General features: G+C 40.4%; 1 protein-coding gene across 3 annotated transcripts in view; it reads left to right on the forward strand.

The window, feature by feature from the left end:
- Positions 1-7,556: 7,556 nt before the first annotated feature.
- Positions 7,557-19,759, forward strand: part of IPO11 (importin 11) — a 210,303-nt gene continuing 198,100 nt past the window's right edge. For 2 of the 3 annotated variants that reach the window (XM_059175079.1, XM_059175080.1), the window contains exon 1: positions 7,559-7,741. The gene's annotated coding sequence lies outside the window, so the exon portion shown is untranslated. Of the gene's footprint in view, positions 7,742-19,759 lie in introns of all 3 variants that reach the window. The other variant, XM_059175081.1, reaches the window with a different exon arrangement.

Genomic DNA, 19,759 nt, shown 5'->3' on the forward strand with positions numbered 1-19,759 from the left:
AGCAGGAAGCCTGCTTCCCTCTCTCTCTCTCTCTGCCTGCCTCTCCATCTACTTGTGATTTCTCTCTGTCAAATAAATAAATAAAATCTTTAAAAAAAAATCTCATAATCTTAGAAGGATCTCTAACTACTTATTTCATTCCATTAATCATTAATTTATTACACAATTCTGGAGAACCTGCGTGTTCCAGGTACTGTGTCAAATATTAGGGATAAGCAGATGAACATGACACGACCACCGCTTTTAAGGAACTTTCAAGAGAGGGAAACATGCAAGTTATTATAATAATAACATCCTTAGCTGTTCAGTTACACACCAGGTACTTTGGGTACATTATTTCATTTAATCTTTTCAAACAGTTGTCTGAAATAGGTCTTATCATTATATCCATTTTACAGATGAGGTGGCTGAAGGATAAAAGTGTTTACTATTTGGCTCAAGATCACACAGTAAATGATAGCTGCATCTTGAACCTAGGTCTGTATTCCAAAGATCGTGGGTTTTAAGAAAAAAGTATGATGATGATTAGTGCAGTGGCTAATATTTGAGGAACTTCGGGAACATTTTCAAAATACAATATTTGAGTGGAGTCTTTAAGGGATAAACAAAAATTAGCCAGGGGAAACTTGGGAATTCAGAGGAAACTGTAGTCACAAAGACAAGATATAAAGAGGTTTAAGGGAGAAAAAGAAACTTGGTATAACTCAGGAATAGATAGGAGAGGTAAATAGGGCCTTACTATAAAGGGCCTAAGATGTTATGCCAAGGAGCAATGATGGTCACTGAGGAACCAGAATAACCATTTTGCATTTTCTTTTCCTCTCCAGGCTGTGAGAATTGCCAGAGATCACACAGTAGTGTAGATAGGAAACAGTCATGGGCTTCACTTTAGCTCTTTCTCTCTTAGCTCTAGCACTCTTCTTGAATTTTCTCCAATCTCTCCCATTTTCTATAAAAGATCTTCAGACCTGCTGAATTATTCTCAGGCTTGTTTCCACTACCACCTCCCCAGTTCCCTCTCAGCAGAAGACCTTGCCTTTTACTTCATAAGAGAAGTGCAAGATCACCTCAAGATCATGCTCACCTTCCTGGGTTACTGTTCTACACTCTGAGAAAAGCAAAATGGAACTTGTGTTCTGGTGGGGGACAAAAACACTTTATGGCAGGTGGTGATGAGTGTGCAGGGAAAAGTAAAGCAGAGGAGCTAGAGATCAATGGAAGGGTATGGGGAGGCTATTTTATATAGCATGGTCTGGCAAGGCTGTTATTTCCATGATGGAAATAATTTGATCAGGGGTGCCTGGTGGCTCAGTGGGTTAAGCCGCTGCCTTCAGCTCGAGTCATGATCTCAGGGTCCTGGGATCGAGTCCCGCATCGGGCGCCCTGCTCAGCAGGGAGCCTGCTTCCCTCTCTCTCTCTCTGCCTGCCTCTCTGTCTACTGTGATCTCTCTCTGTCAAATAAATAAATAAAATCCTAAAAAAAAAAAAAAAGAAATAATCTGATCAGAGACCTGAGGACACGAATCTAGAAGTCTCATACCCTGGAAGTTTCTGCTGTACCTAACTGCAATAAGTGAGGAAAGCATGAAGGTAGGAGACATGGTGAATGGAAGAAGTACAATGGTACAATAGAAGGAAAGAGGGGTGAAATTTTTGTTGGGAGAATTCATATGGACAGGCCAGGGAGAGCTTGAAATTTTAGAGGGGGGAGATAATTTTACTAGCTAGGGGGAAAAAAGGTTTAACATTAAACCTCTGGGTGAATCTGTGTCTTAGGCAGAATCCCTCTTTTCAATAGTTCAGGGTACTACTGCAAAATGTGTCTCCTTTGCTTTTGCTAAAGAGTGAATAGATAACAAGGATGGAAAACCAAATGATAATCAAATGATATTTTCTTAGGAGTAAAAGACCAAGACCCTCCTAGAGGAGACCACATGTTTTAAGGGACAGAAAACTAAATGACTAAGGTGAGTATGTACATTTAGCTTACCTGGAATCTAAACTGATGCGTGTCTATATGTGAATCTTGGACCACCTGTATCAGAAACAGTGCGGCACATGTTACAGCCGAATTGTATCCTCCCAAAATTCATCTGTTAAAAGCCCTAACCTCATATACCTCACAATGTGTCTCTATTTGGAGTTAGGACCTTTAAAGAGATGATTAAGAAGAATGAGATCACTAGGCTGGGCACTAATCCAACAACTAGTATCCTTATAAAAGGAGGACATTTGTATACACAAACAGCAGGGGTGTGTGTGTGCACAGAGAAGACCTTATGGGGATGCAGGGAGGTGGCCATCAACAAGCCAAGGAGAGAGGCCTGAGGAGAAATCAACCATGCTGACACCTTGATCTTCAGTTTCTAGCCTCTAGAACTGTGAGAAAATACATTTCTATTCTTTAAGCCACCCAGTTTGTGGTATTTGATATGGCAGCCTGAGAAAACTAATATAGCACATAATGAAAATACACATGTCTAACTAAGCCCCACCCTGAACATTCTGGATCAGAGTAAGATTGGGTCCTGGAAAATGCATTTTTAACCAACCCTCTAGGAAATTCTGGTGTGTACTACAGGTAAAGATTTGTTACTTTCTGCACTAAAATAAAGTAGATTGAGGAAATTCTATAGAAATAAAAGAACATGGGGAGGGCTACTGTCATTAGTATGGGAGACTTGTTCTTATAATTGGGATCCTTTATTATTTTGCCCATATTCACAGATTTTTTTTTCTGTTAGTATCAAGGCAGCATTCAGAAGTGTGATAATGTTGGGTGCTCCGTGGATCCGTAAGGCCTAGAAAATTGTGTGACACTGGGTTATGAGCTGCATTAAAGACAGGAGCATTGGGAGTTTATGCTGGAATGTATTTGAGTTATCTTTACAGCCACAAATGGCTTTGAATTATAATAAATAGTTTTATGCTTCTCTGGTTCATGTTTATCTTCTTTGTTAATGAGAAATAATCATTTTTCCATTTGGATGTGCACAGTGGATTCTTTGCCATTCCTATATTTTTTTGTTTTTTAATATAACTTGAAAAAGAATTATAATAGCACTTGCTTTGGTAGAAGAAGAGGCTCACTTAAATTCACAGCATGCTTAAAATGATAACTTTTTATATGTGCCAGGAAATGTAATAAAGAATAACAATAAAATGTTGTAAGAATTTTCTTGTATAAAATATAGTTCCTTTAAAAAAAACATTTTATTTATTTATTTGACAGGGAGAGAGACAGCACAAGCAGGGGGAGCAGCAGGCAGAGGGAGAGGGAGAATCAGGGTCCTTGCTGAGCAAGGATCCTGACGGGGGGCTCAACCCCAGGACGTGGAGATCATGACCTGAGCTGAAGGCAGAGGCTTAACCCACTGAGTCACACAGGCATCCTGGTAGAGGATATTCTTATATTTCGTCTTCCAAACTAGAAATAGTTTTATTATTTTCTTTGTTAAACTAATACTTAGGCATTATAAAAAAAAAAGTTTAGATAATAGAAAAGATTTTGGAAAATGAAACCCACCCCTCAGAATTAGCTTCCATTAATGTACTGATAGTTTCTAAGACTTTTTGGATATATTAGATTCTTCTGTTTTTATCTAACTACATATGAAGGACATCTTTTAATGTTGATAAATATAAGTCTCCACCATTTTTAATAAGTGGATAGTGTTCTATGATTCTATTTATGTAATAGATCCTTATTGAAAGACATTTGTGGGGCGCCTGGGTGGCTCAGTGGGTTAAGCCACTGCCTTCAGCTCAGGTCGTGGTCTCAGGGTCCTGGGATCGAGTCCTGCATCAGGCTCTCTGCTCAGCAGGGAGCCTGCTTCCCTCTCTCTCTCTCTGCCTGCCTCTCCATCTACTTGTGATTTCTCTCTGTCAAATATATAAATAAAATCTTTAAAAAAAAAGAAAGACATTTGTATTGTTTCAGGTTTTTAAAAAATAGTGACTGAAACAATCTGCTACAAATTGTATTACCAAGGGCAGATCAATTAGTTTCTCAAAGACTTATTTTCCTAATTTGGTAAGCATCAGATGAGTTAATCGATTGGCATCTAATGAGAGCTCTTATATAATATAGAGTTGCCCAAGGCCCAGTTTTACACAAGTTGCAATACACAAATATTAAGTGAAATGTAGCAAATTAGTAAGCCTGTGACTTTGGAACACCAGTTAGTTTTCTCTTGCTGCTGGAAAGAAGTATCACAAACTAGTTTAAAAACAGCATGAATTTATTATCTTAGAATTCTGAAGATAAAGAATCTAAAATTCTCTGCAAGACTGAGTTTCTTCCAGAATTTAGGAGAGAGTCTGACTTTTCCAGCTTCTCTAGGCTGCCTGCATTCCTTTACTCTTGGCTTCATATCCCTGCGACCTGTACTTCCATGGTCACATTTCTCTCTTAGGCTTCTGCCTCCCTCCGTCTTAGAAAATGGCCTTGTGACTACATTGAGCCCCCAGGATAATCCAGAATAATCTTCCCATCTCAAGATTCTTAATGTAGCCATATCTGCAAAGTCCCTTTTGCTATGAAAAATAATATATTCACAAGTTTTAAAGATTAGGATGTGGATCTCTTTTATTCTATCAACTACAAAACATATATCTAAATTTGAGTCTGTTTCTCCACGTAAGAATTTGAACGTGGACAAATGACGAATTCCTATGAACATTATCCAGTCTGTAAAATGAGGAAAAGAATACTCTCCATATAGGATGGGATGAAAATTAATCAATTATATGAAATGTCTACAGCGCAATGCTCGACACTTTAAAGAACTGGCGTATAAGGAATATTAAGTGTAGTTATCATAATATAATTATTGAGGCAAAATGATTACGTAGTTATTAAACTTAACTGCATCTTGGAAACTGCTTGAGATTGAGGGGTGAGAGAAGCCAGGGTTTCTTTATCATTTGCTTCATCAACTATCTGCTTTCTTTTCAGTTCTCAACTGTTTAGAGGGGAAAACACTGAATTTATATTTATATTTCAAATGTATTCTGAATGGGCCCAACGATAATTTTTTTTAATTTTTTAAAAAGATTTTATTTATTTATTTGACAGAGAGAGATCACAAGTAGACAGAGAGGCAGGCAGGGAGAAAGGAAAGCAGGCTCCCCGCTGAGCAGAGAGCCCGTTGCGGGACTCGATTCCGGCACCCTGAGATCCTACCCTGAGATCCTGACCTGAGCCGGAGGCAGCGGCTTAACCCACTGAGCCACCCAGGCGCCCCAGCCCAATGATAATTTAAATATTTGCCCTTTTCTTTTCTTTCTTTCTTTTTTTTTTTTTTAAGATTTTATTTATTTATTTGACAGAGAGAGAGATCACAAGTAGACAGAGAGGCAGGCAGAGAGAGAGAGAGAGAGGGAAGCAGACTCCCTGCTAAGCAGGGAGCCCGATGCGGGCCTCGATCCCAGGACCCTGAGATCACGACTAGAGCTGAAGGCAGTGGCTTAACCCACTGACCCACCCAGGCGCCCAATATTTGCCCTTTTCTTTAAAGAACCTTGAGAATATAAGAATATAGAAATAAATGCAGTATTATAAGATTATTTATGTAACTGTACCTATTTGTCTTGTATAAATTATATGACTAGGTATTCATCATAACTAAAGGTAGGACCTCCAAGTGCATCACATTGGGGGTCCTGGAATTGTAGGTAAAATTTGCATGTGTGCATTTTTCTAAGGTATAGCTTTTATTAGATTTACAAAAGATCCATTTCCCAAATAGAAAAGTTCTGTTCTTCTAAATCAATTTCTTCATTATAATTCAAATTAGGTTATATATGTATGTATATGTATATATGTATATATGTATATGTATACACATGTACACACACGCACACATATTGCATATTCCTATTTGACTTTTACTCAATGTGTGATCAAGAGTATTGGAATTAACTGGAAACTCATTAGAATTGAAGACTCTGGTCCCACCTCAGACCAGCAGAATCATCATCTGTATTTTAACAAGATCCCATGTGATTCTATGAACATTTAAAACCTGACAAGTATTGGGGCCCCTGGGTGGCTCAGTTGTTAAGTGTCAGGTCATGATCCCAGGGTTCTGGGATCGAGCCCCACATGTGGCTTTCTGCTGGGTGGGAAGCCTGCTTCTCCCTCTCCTGCTCTCCTTGCTTGTGTTCCCTCTCTCCCTGTCTCTTTCTCTCTCTGTCAAATAAATAAAATCTTAAAAAAAAAAAAACTCTGACAAGTATTACCTTTCAGTAAAATCAGAAGATACAATCAGGCTAAGTAAAGAAAGAAATTAATGAAACATGCCCACAATATCATTCAACTGGTGACAAACTTTGTTAACATTTTGTCATATATTTATTTCCAGAAATTGGACCATATTGAACGTATTGTTTTGTAACCAACTCATCCAAGGCATTATGAATGTGTTAACATTCCAACATAACTTCTAGAGGCCAATTTGTAATTTATTATATATGCATACATTATGATGAGGCATTCCTTGTTTTGGTGGTTATTTAAATAACTTCTTATATTTTTACTTTTAGAACAGCCCTTGTGTGATAAATACTCTTGTATTTAATGTAGGCTTTAATGGTTGCCTGGTTCAAATCCTAACAGTGCCCCTTACTAGCTATGTTACCTTAGATTAGTTGACTTCTCTATGCTTCAGTTTCTTCATCTATAAAATGGTGGTAATAAAAAGCACCTCATATATTGTTTTGAGGATCTGTATAAATACACGATTCATGAAAAGATCTTAGAATTGTATCTGGGGGGCGCCTGGGTGGCTCAGTGGGTCAAAGCCTCTGCCTTCAGCTCAGGTCATGATCCCAGGGTCCTGGGATCAAACCCCATGTCAGGCTCTCAGCTTAGCAGGGAGCCTGCTTCCCTTCCTCTCTGCCTACTTGTGATCTCTGTCTGTCAAATAAATAAATCTTAAAAAAAAATGTATCTGGCACATTCTAAATGTTCAATAAATGTTAATTATTTTTCTTTTTCTTTCTGAACCCCCAGCCATATCTTTACAACTTCTTCTAAAGAAAACTTAGGTTGTTAAGCTAGCTAGTAGTAGAGGCAGGTAGAAGTGAAATTTTCCTTTTTAATCTTTTCATTCTTGCTATAGTTCTGGAGTGGAGCGCCCAGCAAATGTAGGACTTAAAAAAAGGTCAAAAATAAATTTTCGCAAGACAGTTGACCAGTGAGAGAGTAAGATGATTTTAATAACTCTTCTCAGCTGAGACGGACCAGTAAAACAATACAGTTTAGAACAGGTATCCGGAAATGGGAAGAGAAAACGGTTCTGATTCAAACAAGCTTCAAGCAACCCAGGACACAACCGATGCTTCTGGTAGTTGGGTTACGCAGAGTTAAAGTTCCCATGGTTACAGATCTGGCCGACTCCAGGCTCCCGGCTCTCTACCGCGCAAGCGCAGACAGCTGAGTTTTAGCCCCCCGGCGCCTTCAGTTTCGAAGGGGAAGCCCCTCCCTCTTCTCCTGCCGTCCTCCTATCGTCTTCTCACTTTGCCTCTTCCACGCGTTTTGGGTGTCTGTGACGCAGTATTCGCGCGTCCGCGTCGTTTGGAGCTGCGACGCTGAACATGGCGCGTTCCTAGAAGCCGCTTTCGGCATCAGTAGGCGGCGGCGTGTGAATTGGAAGCGTGGGGCGCGGGACCAACCGACTTCGCTTCGTGTTGGGGAGTGGAAGCGGGAGAGCCGGGCTATTCCGGACCGAACCAAACGGTGAGGCCTGAGGGTCACAGAGCGCGCGAGTGGAAGGGAGGTGTGGGTTGGGTAGCGGAGACCCGAGAGGCGAGGGAAGAACGTGGACGAGGGATACAGTAACGCGGCGAGGGCGGCCTGCAGGCTTGACTCTCTGCGTAACCCTAGGACCCATTAGGAGCTGGGGGCTGGCCAAGTCAGCCCCGGGGTGGGGGGCGGATTAGTCGGGGAGGAATCGGGGTGCAGGGACACAGGGACTGGGTGCCAAGATGAGAGGAGCATAGGGTGCCCATTGTGGCTGCGGTTGCTGGCCAGGGTGGTGCATTTGCCCTTGGGGGATAGGTGGTGCAAATTTTGAGAGAACGTGGACATCTTTAGTGTAAAACTAGTGTATGTTGTTATTGCACACTCTACATTGATGCTAATAGCGATACTGTGAAAGCTTTAATTAAACGTTAGACCCTTCCTTGCCTTTAATGAACAGGTGAAGGAAGTTTCACATTTTCAGAGGGGAGCCGCTTGCTGAGGTATGGCCGCCAATGCTCTAGCCCAGCGACTTCTGCAGCTTTATATTGGGGGTATTTGTGATTCAGCAAAACTATTTTGAGGCCCATTGCATTTGTCATTCTTATTTATTCTTTTGTTACATAGTGGGGAATTAGGAAAGTATTGTTTGGAAGTGACTTGACTAATTTAGGTAGAAGTGGTAAATTGCCTGCGGGTGCCAAGATTGCAATTGACGAACCTCCTCCCCACCCCAATATAAGCGAGCTCAGTTGTAGGGAGGTGTAGTGCCTTTGAGAATTGGATATTCTTCACAAGAGGGTAAGAGCAGTTTACAGCCATATATTTTTTTTTTCTTGGATAGGGAGTTCACTCCATTTTAATGTTATCTTAAGCTTCTCTTTTCAGTTTAGAGGCTTCAGGGTAAGGGGAGAGTGACTATAAGGCTTCCATTGCATGACACCTTTTCTTTTATCTTTGCTCACGAAGATTGCTTTGAGATTAGAATGAAAATCCCTGTTGGTTGTTGGTTGTGAATGGATTGTGGAATTTTTTCCTCTTGTAACCTAGTATAGGGAATAGTAAAAATGGTTTAATTATAGCAATAGTTTGGCCATATATTATAGCCCTCAGTCAGCGGGGCTGTCTCTGTCCTAGTTAGATTTCCTAGAGCAGAAGAAAATTCTCATCACGAATGAATTCAATCATGGCAGTAGGATTGGAGGTTCTATTTTATTTTATTTTTTTTTTTTTAAAGATTTATTTATTTGTCAGAGAGAGAGCGAGCGAGAGCGAGCACAGGCAGACACAGTGGAAGGCAGAGTCAGAGGGAGAAGCAGGCTCCCTGCGGAGCAAGGAGCCCGATGTGGGACTCGATCCCAGGACGCTGGGATCATGACCTGAGCCGAAGGCAGCTGCTTAACCAACTGAGCCACTCAGGCATCCCGGATTGGAGGTTCTAAACAAATATATGAAGATTATTTGGTAATTAGTATAAGAGTATTGAAGTCTTGTGCCATTGACAAAGTTTACATTCAGGATCAAACCATAATGCAAAAGAATCTTTGTAGGCATGTGGCAGTAAAAATATACTGAAGACTTTTCCAGAGCTAAATATGTTTTTGTAGATTCCAAAATATTTATGTTTTGGGAAAGGTAATATGGTTAAGTGGATTTTGACCTTTGTGTTGTATGTATGTTCATATATATTTGTGTTTGTATTTATATTTATTGTAGTCCTTGACGTATAGTTGACGTACAATGTTGTATTAGTTTCAGGTGTACAAGATGGTGATTTGACAATTCTGTACACTATACTGTGCTCACCATGATAAGCGTCATTACTATCTGTCACCATGCAGTGTTGTTACAGTATTAGTGACCATATTTCCTGTGTTGTACTTTTCACCCTGTGACTTATTTATTTTATAACTGTAGGTTTGCACCCTTTAATCCCCTTCACCCATTTCTGTGCATGGGTATTTAATCATGCTTCTCTTAATATGATGTTATTGATTCCAGTATTACTCATTTCTGTCTTTTCCTATCTGCACCAAATGAGGACTATCATCAAGTTAATTTCAGAGTGTTTTAGGGAATGGCAAGACGTACTTAGTGCAGGTGTGAGTCTGGAGCGATGTTGTTTAGTTTTCTTAATATCAGGCTGATTACAGATAAGCCCCAAATTATACGCTTTGCAGAGCTTGTGCTGGATCTGCACCCTTGCTACTCAAATCGTGGTGCATGGCATCACCTCAGCGTTTGTTTAGAATGTGGAAGCTCAGGCTTAACCCCAAACCTAATGAACCAGAACCTGCATTTAACAAGCTCTCCTAATGATGAGAATTTATATTAAAGCTTGAGACATACTACTTTGGTTGAAATAAGTTGGAAGACTGAGGTCATGCATACACCTGCATAAAAATCACAGCATTTATTTTGATCAGAGGCAGTCTTTTGCTGATTATCAAGTCTGCTTCATTTGGTTGAAGAAACTTGAGACCCAGCAATGGTAAGTGACTTGCATGAGGTCACATAATTAAGTTCATAACCCAGGTTCTGACTTATACCAGTGCTTTTGTTTTGCTAGTTACTCCTTTAATAAAATGGAACTAAAGTATTCATTGAATGAGAGTTAGGTATTCATTCCACAACAAACATTGATCGAGTAATGGACAAGCAGCCCAATAATTCTGTGTGTTGCTAGTAACTGCTCTTTCCGATAGTGGTTATGAGTCCACCACCTTCCCCCCTTACTCTTTTGTGGATGAGGTCAGTTCTTCACAGAGGAAATGAAATACATTGGTGGGAAACAATTGTTTTTTGTCCTCTTTCACCTTTAAACAGGTCAGCTGTCTGTTCATCTCTCATTGTGCTCTGAGTTTTTTCTCCTCAGGGACAATGTTTCCTTGATGTATTGTATTTTTTAGGGCTCTTGTGAGAGAATACCACAGATTGGGTGGCCAAAGCAATGCAAAATTATTTTCTCACAGTTCTGGACACTAGAGGTCCAAGATCTGAGTTCCAGCAGGAGTGATTTCCTCTGAGGCTTTTCTCTTTGACTTACAGATGCACCTTTGTGCATGAGAATCTCTGGTGTCTCTCTCTCTTTTTTTTTTTTAAAGATTTTATTTATTATAGAGAGATAGCTAGAGAGAGGGAACACAAGCACAGGGAGCTGGAGAGGGAAAAGTAGGCTCCCTGTTGAGCAGGGAGCCTGATATGGGGTTCGATCCCAGGACATTGGGATCATGACCTGACCTGAAGGCAGACACTTAATGGCTGACCCACCCAGGCACCCCTGGTGTCTCTCCTTCTTATTAGAATACTACTCTGTTGGAGTATCCCACTGATGATCTCATTTTTTTTTTTTTTTTTAGATTTTATTTATTTATTTGACAGAGAGAGACACAGCGAGAGAGGGAACTGAAGCATGGGGAACGGGAGAGGGAGAAGCAAGCTTCCCGCAGAGCAGGAAACCTGATTGGGGGCTCCATCCCAGGACCCTGAGATCATGACCTGAGCCAAAGGCAGACACTTAACGACTGAGCCACCTAGGAGCACCTCTGATGACCTCATTTTAACTTAATCACCTCTTGAAAAATCTTACCTCCGATACTGAGGGTTCTGGGGCTTTGGGCTCCAACGTGTGAATTTTGGGGGAATACGTTTCAGTCCGTAACACTTGGTTACTCCCTTTTTACTCTCAGCTAACTTTAACTTATTAAGATTTAAACACATTTATCTTAAGTACACTCTTTTCACTCTAGATTCCTCTTCAGTTTCATCTCTATTTCCTTTGAGTGTCTGGAACATTGATCTCTTTGTTGTGAAGTCTAGTAGAATCTTTTCCATCATTTGACATTTTGAGTAGTTGTCCTCTTGGAAATTCTCTTATGCTTCTGGGACCCTGTGGGTTCCTTAGTTTCCTCTTGTGTCTTGGTCAATCTTTTTCCTTGGTGTATTTTTTTCTCTCTGATAGGTCAGATCCTCCTTTCACACTGAGGCATGGTCTTCTGCTCTCTTGCCTCTGCCTGCTCTTGAATGGTGTTATCTCTGGTGACAGCAACCACAGTCTTTATTTTTAGACTAACAAATCTCTGTCTCTTTAGCACATGTTACTCTTCAACTCTGACACATTTTGGTTGTCTTAGGATACCTTAAGTTCAACTCAAAAATTGCTTTTCTCACTTTTCAAGTTACTTCTTTTCCTTCTGTGATTATTGTTCTTCATTTGGAGATGCCCCAAGTCTTAACTTTTCCCTCTTATTACCCTTGAATGCTACCCACTCCCCAAACCCCTAATCTTTTACTAAATCTTGTTCTACATCTATCATCCATTTTTCCCTGCAGCAACCACCTTGGTTCAGACTATCATTATGAGGACTTTTGTGTAAACACTCTAAGTAATTTCTTTTCTCCTAAGAGTGGCTATCAATCCCCCTTTACCCTCCCCCCCCTTTTTTAAAATATATATAGGCAGATTGTACTGTTTTTCTGCAGTCTTTCCATTCAGGCTTTCAGGTTAAAATTTAAACTACCAAATTTAGGAAATACAGACCTTAGTGATTTGGACCTTGTTTGCTCCTTTCCTTTCCCTTCCCTTCCCTTTCTTTTTCTTTCTCTCTTTCTCTTTCTTTCTTTCGATTTTATTTATTTATTTGACAGAGACAGACAGAGCATAAGCAGGGGTAGTGGCAGAGGGAGAGGGAGAAGCAGATTCCCCGCTGAGCAGAGAGCCCAACGTGGGACTCAGTTCCAGGACCCTGGGATAATGACCTGAGCTGAAGGCAGAGCTTAACCAACCGAGGCACCCAGCACCTGCTTTTTGCTTTCTTCTGCTGTTTTCTGCCTCACATTATTCTGTCATGCTGAACTATTTTCAGTTATTCAGGAGTGTTTAAATGTTTTTTATTTATTTTTTTAAAAAGATTTTATTTATTTGACAGACAGAGATCACAAGTAGGCAGAGAGGCAGGCAGGGGGTGGGGGGAAAGCAGGCTCCCTGCTGAGCAGAGAGCCCAATATGGAGTCTGATGTGGGTCTTGATCCCAGAACCCTGAGATCATGACCTGAGCCGAAGGTAGAGACTTAACCCACTCAGGCACCCAGGTGCCCCATGTTTTTTAAAATTGAGACATTAATATGGTATGTGTCTTCTGGCTAGAATGTACCCATCATCTGTTTGACAAACACTCATAACATAATCATTTGGATTACTCCTGTTCTACTTTCGTGACCCAGCATAAACGCTGTCTTATTCCCCTTTCCTGCCCACCAGGCTTTAACCAGCCTGCTTACACTGAGTTAGGTCTTCCACTGAAGTTCTTCCAAAACAGCTTTGTTGTCTTTTCCTCTTCAGAGTTGAATGCCAAGATTCATTTGGTTTGTTTTGTGTTATCTAATCTAAGCCATGTATTAAGCCGTCTTCTGCTATAACCAAAGGAATGGAAGATCAGTATAGTGCTCATCATTTGTTAGAAGTTAAGGAAGGTGAGTTTAAGTTTCCATTTACTTTTCTGGTCCCTGTGCAGAGTCATGGTCCAGACCACTGGTTAGTGGTCTGCTTTCTGTTTTTTCATCTTCATAGCCAGTCAGTCAGAAGTGGATTTTCACATAAGAGTTCTGGAATAAAGTATGATTACCGTCTCCCCAGGGAAAGGCCTTGAACCTGATATGGATTTGGAGATAGGTGATGAACTAAAATCTCTTGTGCTCTTGTGATGCAACTTTGGGAAGATGCTTACTCTCATGTCTGGGAGCACCACAGAGTAGATGAGGGCGTTCCACATGTGAGCGGAGCCCTTCTTGCCCTGGACGCCACTTGACAAGGACCATCCCAGTTGGGCCCTAGACCATCCTAGCAGCTTGGAATCCCAGGACGCAGCCACTGCTGCCATTTTTGAACTGAACTTCAAAGACTCTTACTTTATTTTATTTTACTTTTTATCTCTCAGAGTAGTGGCTGGCCAATAGAAACTCCTTTGTTGAGTACTATGAATGCAAGTTGTATGACCAGAGAGTTGAAACAAGGTAGATTGTTAAATACTCTGGAGGTGAGGTTGAGTGGGCTTGAAAAGTCAAAGGTGGGTTCATTTTTGTGACTTTATACAATTTTTTTTTTAAAGATTTTATTTATTTATTTGACAGACAGAAATCACAAGTAGGCAGAGAGGCAGGTAGAGAGGAAGGGAAGCAGGCTCCCCGCTGAGCAGAGAGCCTGATGCGGGGCTCGATTCCAGGACCCTGGGATCATGACCTGGGCCGAAGGCAGAGGCTTAACCCACTGAGCCACCCAGGTGCCCCAACTTTATACAATTTTAAGCAGAGATTGTGATTTAGTGATTGAATTCACTTATTTAACAAATATTCAGTCATTGCTTTCATATGTGCCCCGTACTTTCTTAGATTCTAGCAATACGCCTTTGAGGAAATTGAAGTTCTGGTCTCTGAATCTTAAGTTCTAACTGGGGGAGTCCGGACAATAAACACATAGATATTAGAATGTCAAATTTAAAAGGGTTGTGCAGAAAAATTAAGAAAGATATCCAGACCAGAGGGATTCTGGGTTGAAGAGTCAGGTAGTTTAAAATCTGTGGTAAGGGATAATCTACTTGATGAATTGATAACTTGAGCAAAGACTAATTGAAGTTAAAGAACAAGACATGCAGATACCTAATGGCAAGAGTTTTCCAGTCAGAGGAAACCAGTTCTACAAGATAGAGTTGATGTATGTATTCCACTGTAGATGACACATCTTGTCTCCTGTTTCTTATTATAGACAGCTCCCAAGGTGAGCCCCCTTTATCCTTGTCTCCTCCCTATAAGCCAGTGTGGGAGTTTCTTTGGTTATAGCTCCGATGTGGAACTGCTGGGTCATAGGATATACCATGTTTGTCATAAGATACACGTGTACACACACACACATTCTTAAGTTTATGAGAGATGGCTGGAATGCTCTCAAGTCGTCGTACCAATGTATGCTCTTAGCAGCAGTGCATAAGGGTCTCTATTTCCATATGTTCTTGCTAGTGTTGAGTATTTCTGGACTTTTAAATTTTTGCTAATCTGATGATTGTAAATCAGTAGCTCTGTTTTTTTATTTGTAGTAAGCAGTAAGGTAGCATGTCTTCTGATGTTATTATCCATTTGGCTTTTTCTGTTTATGAATTGTCTATTTATACCCTTTGCCCAATTTTTTGTTTCTTGTTTTGTTGATTTACAGGGTTTATTGTATATTCTGTATAATAATTCTTTGTCTAGTTTTTATTTATTTTTAAATATCTTATTTATTTATTTGGCAGAGAGAGACACAGCGAGAGAGGGAACGCAAGCAGGGGGAGCAGGAGAGGAAGAAGCAGGCTTCCTGCCAGGCAGGGAGCCGGATGCGGGGCTGGATCCCAGAACGCAGGGATCATGACCTGAGCTGAAGGCAGCCACTTAACCGACCAAGCCACCCAGCGTCCCTGTTTAGTCATTTAAAACATCTTCTAAGTTTTACCTTGTTAATGTTGCCTATGGTATTTTCATTGACTCCATTAATTTTGGTTTTCATTTTTTATGTAATACAATTGAGCAGGAAATTGAGCTACAGTCTCATTGTTGTATTTTGGTTCACAAGTCTAAAACTAAAAAAAAAAAAAAAATCACATCAGTTAATTTCACTTGAGGTATTAATGGATAGCCGTGTGATGAAAATGAAAAATGTGGTAGTCAGTAGAGTGTTGGGTTAGCATAGTAGACTTGTAAACTAATTCTAGAAATGTTGCTGGTAAGGCTGGGACTTTAGAGAAGTCACAGTTTATCCCCTTAACCTCTTTGGGATGCAGTTTCTTGGTCAGTAAAACAAAATGCTTAAATCAGATACGCAGTTGGCTCCTGACCAATATGGGTTTGAAATCTGTGGGTCCACTTATAGGTATATTTTGTTTGATACTGTCCAGTACTGTAAATGTATTTTTTCATCCCTACAATTATCTTAATATTTTCTTTAGCTTACTACATTGTAAGAATACAGGATATGATACATGTCACTTAAAACAACAGTTGTTAGTATTTTTTTTTTTTAAAGATTTTACTTATTTATTTGACAGACAGAGGTCACAAGTAGGCAGAGAGGTAGGCAGAGAGAGAGGGGAAAGCAGGCTCCCTGCCCCCCCAGCAGAGAGCCCAATGCGGGGCTCGATATCAGGACCCTCAGATAATGACCTGAGCCGAAGGCAGAGGCTTAACCCACTGAGCCACCCAGGCACCCCAACAGTTGTTATTGTTAAACCTTCTCCTCATTAGGTTATTAGTTAAACTTTTGGGTAGTCAAAAGTTACAGGCATTGTTGAGGGTCAACTATATTTACCTCTTAGAGAACTGATTTGATAAATGGCTCCAAGGTGATAGAAAAATTATTTTCATGATCAAAAACACGATACATGATAAAATGTATTCTAGTTCCTAGTTGTGGGGACACTGATGGCATGCAGCCCATGTACCTTTTGATGAATGAGCTTTTATAAATGCAGTGACTCCTTATACTAGACTCTTGCAAGAATGAGATTTTTTTTGTTTTAAATGATTTGTCCTTTTTTTTTTTTTTTAAGGTTTTATTTATTTATTTGACAAAGAGAGTGCATACAAGCAGGACAGAGCAGCAGCCAGAGGGAGAGAGAGAAGCAGTCTTCCCACTGAGCAGAGAACTGACTGGTGGAGAGGGGGGCTCCATCCCAGGACCCTGGGATCATGACGTGAGCCAAAGGCAGACGCTTATCTAACTAAGCCACCCAGAAGTCTCTAGAATGAGATTCTTTAAGACAGTGTTATAGACCATGATATCCTGCACCAGTAGTTGGAAACTATCAATCAAAGTTGTATGTGTTTGGAGAAGACGGATGGTCCCTTAGCACTTAGTGAAAGGTTCTCCTAAACTTAAATCCAGTCAGAGTCCATTAAATTTAGGCTGGGTTATTACTCCAGTTCATAGAACAGTGTCTTGCTCAAAATCTAGCTTACTGCCTTTCCTTCCTTTTTCTTTGTTTTACATAATAAAAGGAACTTTAAAGCCAATCACCATAATTGCTCTTTCGTAGTTTTTATACACAGGTGGCTTTTATTTGTTTCAACTAAAGAGATGGTAAAGAGGGTGATAGTGACAGTAGTTGAGGCCTCAGGACTGGCAGTGTCTTGCTGGGAGTCACTGTTGTTTAGGATAAGCTTTTTTTTTTTCCCTTAAGATTTTATTTATTAGAGAGAGAGCGTGAGCAAGCAGGAATGGGTGGAAGGGTGGAGGGGCAGAGGGAGAGGGAAAAGCAGACTTCCCGCTGAGCAGGGAGCCTAATACAGGGCTTGATCCCAGGACCCTGGGATCATGACCTGAGCTGAAGGCAGGTGTTTAACCTTCTGAGCCCAGGTGCCCCAAGGATAACTTTTTTTTTTTTTTTTTAAAGAGTGTATTTATTTATTTGACAGACAGAGATCACAAGTAGGCAGAGAGGCAGGCAGAGGGGCGGGCAGGGATGGGGGAGGAACGGTCCCTGCTGAGCAGAGAGCCTGATGCGGGCTCGCTGGGATCATGACCTGAGCCCATGGCAGACACTAAACCCACGGAGCCACCCAGGCGCCCCTTGGATAAGCTTTTCAACTTTTCCTATTAGGAAGTACTCAGTCATGAGGAGCACTAGTATATACTGAGTAGGCAAGAGATTTGTTGCAGTTTATCAATGCCATTTTACTGAAAGATAGTGAGACACACACATTTGGGTTTATTGGACTGAACTTCTCTTATAAGCTATCTTTTGGTTCTGTTTACTGCCTTCTTAAGTACTGTATAGTTTACCCATTTATTTCCCTATCTCTGCCACTACATTATACTTTCTATAAGTGGCAGGGATTTTTTTGTCTTTCTGGTTCATTCATGCATTTGAAGTGCGTAGAATGATACTTGGCATTTGTAGGTGTTCAGTAAATACTTGAATGAATGAGTGAATGAATGTAGAAAAATTAATGTAAAGTGAATAAATATCAGAAAGTTGATAGAGGGCACAGGATTAGAGCAAAGGGTATTAGTATTTAGTATTTAGCAAAGGTATTGCTAAATTTTGCTGCCTTGATGTGCCCCAATTCTCTTTCTTTCTTTCTTTCTTAGAGAGAGAGAGGAGGGGGAGGAGAGAGAGACTCTTAAGCAGGCCCCACACCCAGGACATAGGTGACTCATCGCTCAATCTCATGACCCTGAGATCATGATCTGAGCTGAAATCAAGAGGTGGGCGCTCAGCCAACTGTGCCACCTAGGCCCTCCAGTGTGCTGCATTTCAGTAGCTGAAGATACTGATTGGACTGTTCATTCATTCACTGTGTGGCTCAAACTCATGACCCAGAGACCTAGAGTGGCATGCTCTTCCATCTGAGCCACCCAGGCTCACTCCTGTTTTACCTTTTCTAGGTTTCCCTTCCACCCTTAGAAGTTATGGTTATTTCTTTGTTATGATTATTTCTTTGTTCAGTTTATCAGACATTTACTGAGCATTGCTGTATCCCTGACATGGTACTAGTTGCTGGCATATATAGATGAATAAGGACAATTTTTGCCTCTAAGCAGCTCGTGATTTTGTAGATGGGATGCAAGTAAATAAGAAGTAGGTGTAATAATAGAAGTACATACTGTGTAGAATAAAGAGTGTGAGAGGAGTGCTTTACTATCTAGCTCAGTTGTGCTTCTCCAGAGGAGGTGATGTTAGCTGTGAACAATAGCTTTAATCTGTGTCATGGTCTGTTAGCTACCATTAAAAAAAAAAAAAAAAATACCCCAAAGTAGAAGTATATAATGAACCTCTGCCTACCTGTTAACCAGCTTTAACAATGATCAGTCCTGGGGTCAGTCTTTTTTCATGTTACCTCCATCTAACTTCCCTTTTAAGTATGTTCTTAGAGAGATCTAGGAGTTTGGTTTGGTTTAGATTTAACTAATTCTTTTGGCAAGCTGCTTTCTTGTATTTTGAGACTTCGGTTTCTCAGAATAATAAAATGTCAAGGCACCTGGCTGCCTCAGTTGGTAGAGTATGTGACTCTTGATCTTGGGGTCAGGAGTTTGAGCCCTACATTGGGCATAGAGGTCACTTAAAAAATAAATAAATAAAATATTTTAAAGTAATAAAATGTCTCTTTAAGTGTCCTAAAACACTTTTCTGTTTTGATTATCTTTAAATTTTTACCTGGTCTTCACGGAAATTCATTCCTCTTTAGGGAAATGCTCTAGTATTACATGGTCAATACTGTATTGCTTATATTTTTCATCTGTTTCTTCCAGGAAGAAAATTAGGAGCTTTCAAGTTGTTAATACCACTTGTTCAGGTGCATATATCTAGCCATTCTATTCTTTCTTTCTGAATATTTACATTTCTCTTCAGTGTGGGTTCTGTAGTGCTTTTCTCACTAGCGGATTTTACCCCTTTCTACCACTCTGATTTCTTCCTGTTCCACAGTTTCTTAGTCATGTTTTGTTAAAACATTGTTTACACTATTACATTTTCTTAAATTCCATCATATTTACTTTGTGTAATGCTCAGAACACATTCATGTCTTCATCTCCCATTATCTTTTGATAGAGAGTATTTTTTTTCTTTTAAGATTTTATTTATTCATTTGACAGACAGAGATCACAAGTAGGAAGAGAGGCAGGCAGAGAGTGAGGAGGAAGCAGGCTCCCTGCCGAGCAGAGAGCTCAATGTGGGGCTCGATCCCAGGACCCTGGGATCATGACCTGAGCCGAAGGCAGAGGCTTTAATCCACTGAGCCACCCAGGCATGCCTAGAGAGTATTTTTAATCATGCAGTATTTAACTACAAAAGTAGAGACAGGGCAGTAAGAAAGTTCTTTGGTGGTCATGTTTTGTTTGCTTCAGGGTAACGTCTTCATTATATTATTTTTTATGCCCCCATTCATTTCTTTCCCTCAGAGCCTCTCTTTTCAGCATTCTTTGCCCTACTTTTTGAACCCTGAAAACCCTTGCTCTATTTCCAGATGGTTGTGTTGGCCAAGTGGTCGCTG

This window comes from Mustela lutreola, chromosome 5 (assembly GCF_030435805.1).
Source record: "Mustela lutreola isolate mMusLut2 chromosome 5, mMusLut2.pri, whole genome shotgun sequence".
NCBI lineage: Eukaryota > Metazoa > Chordata > Mammalia > Carnivora > Mustelidae > Mustela > Mustela lutreola.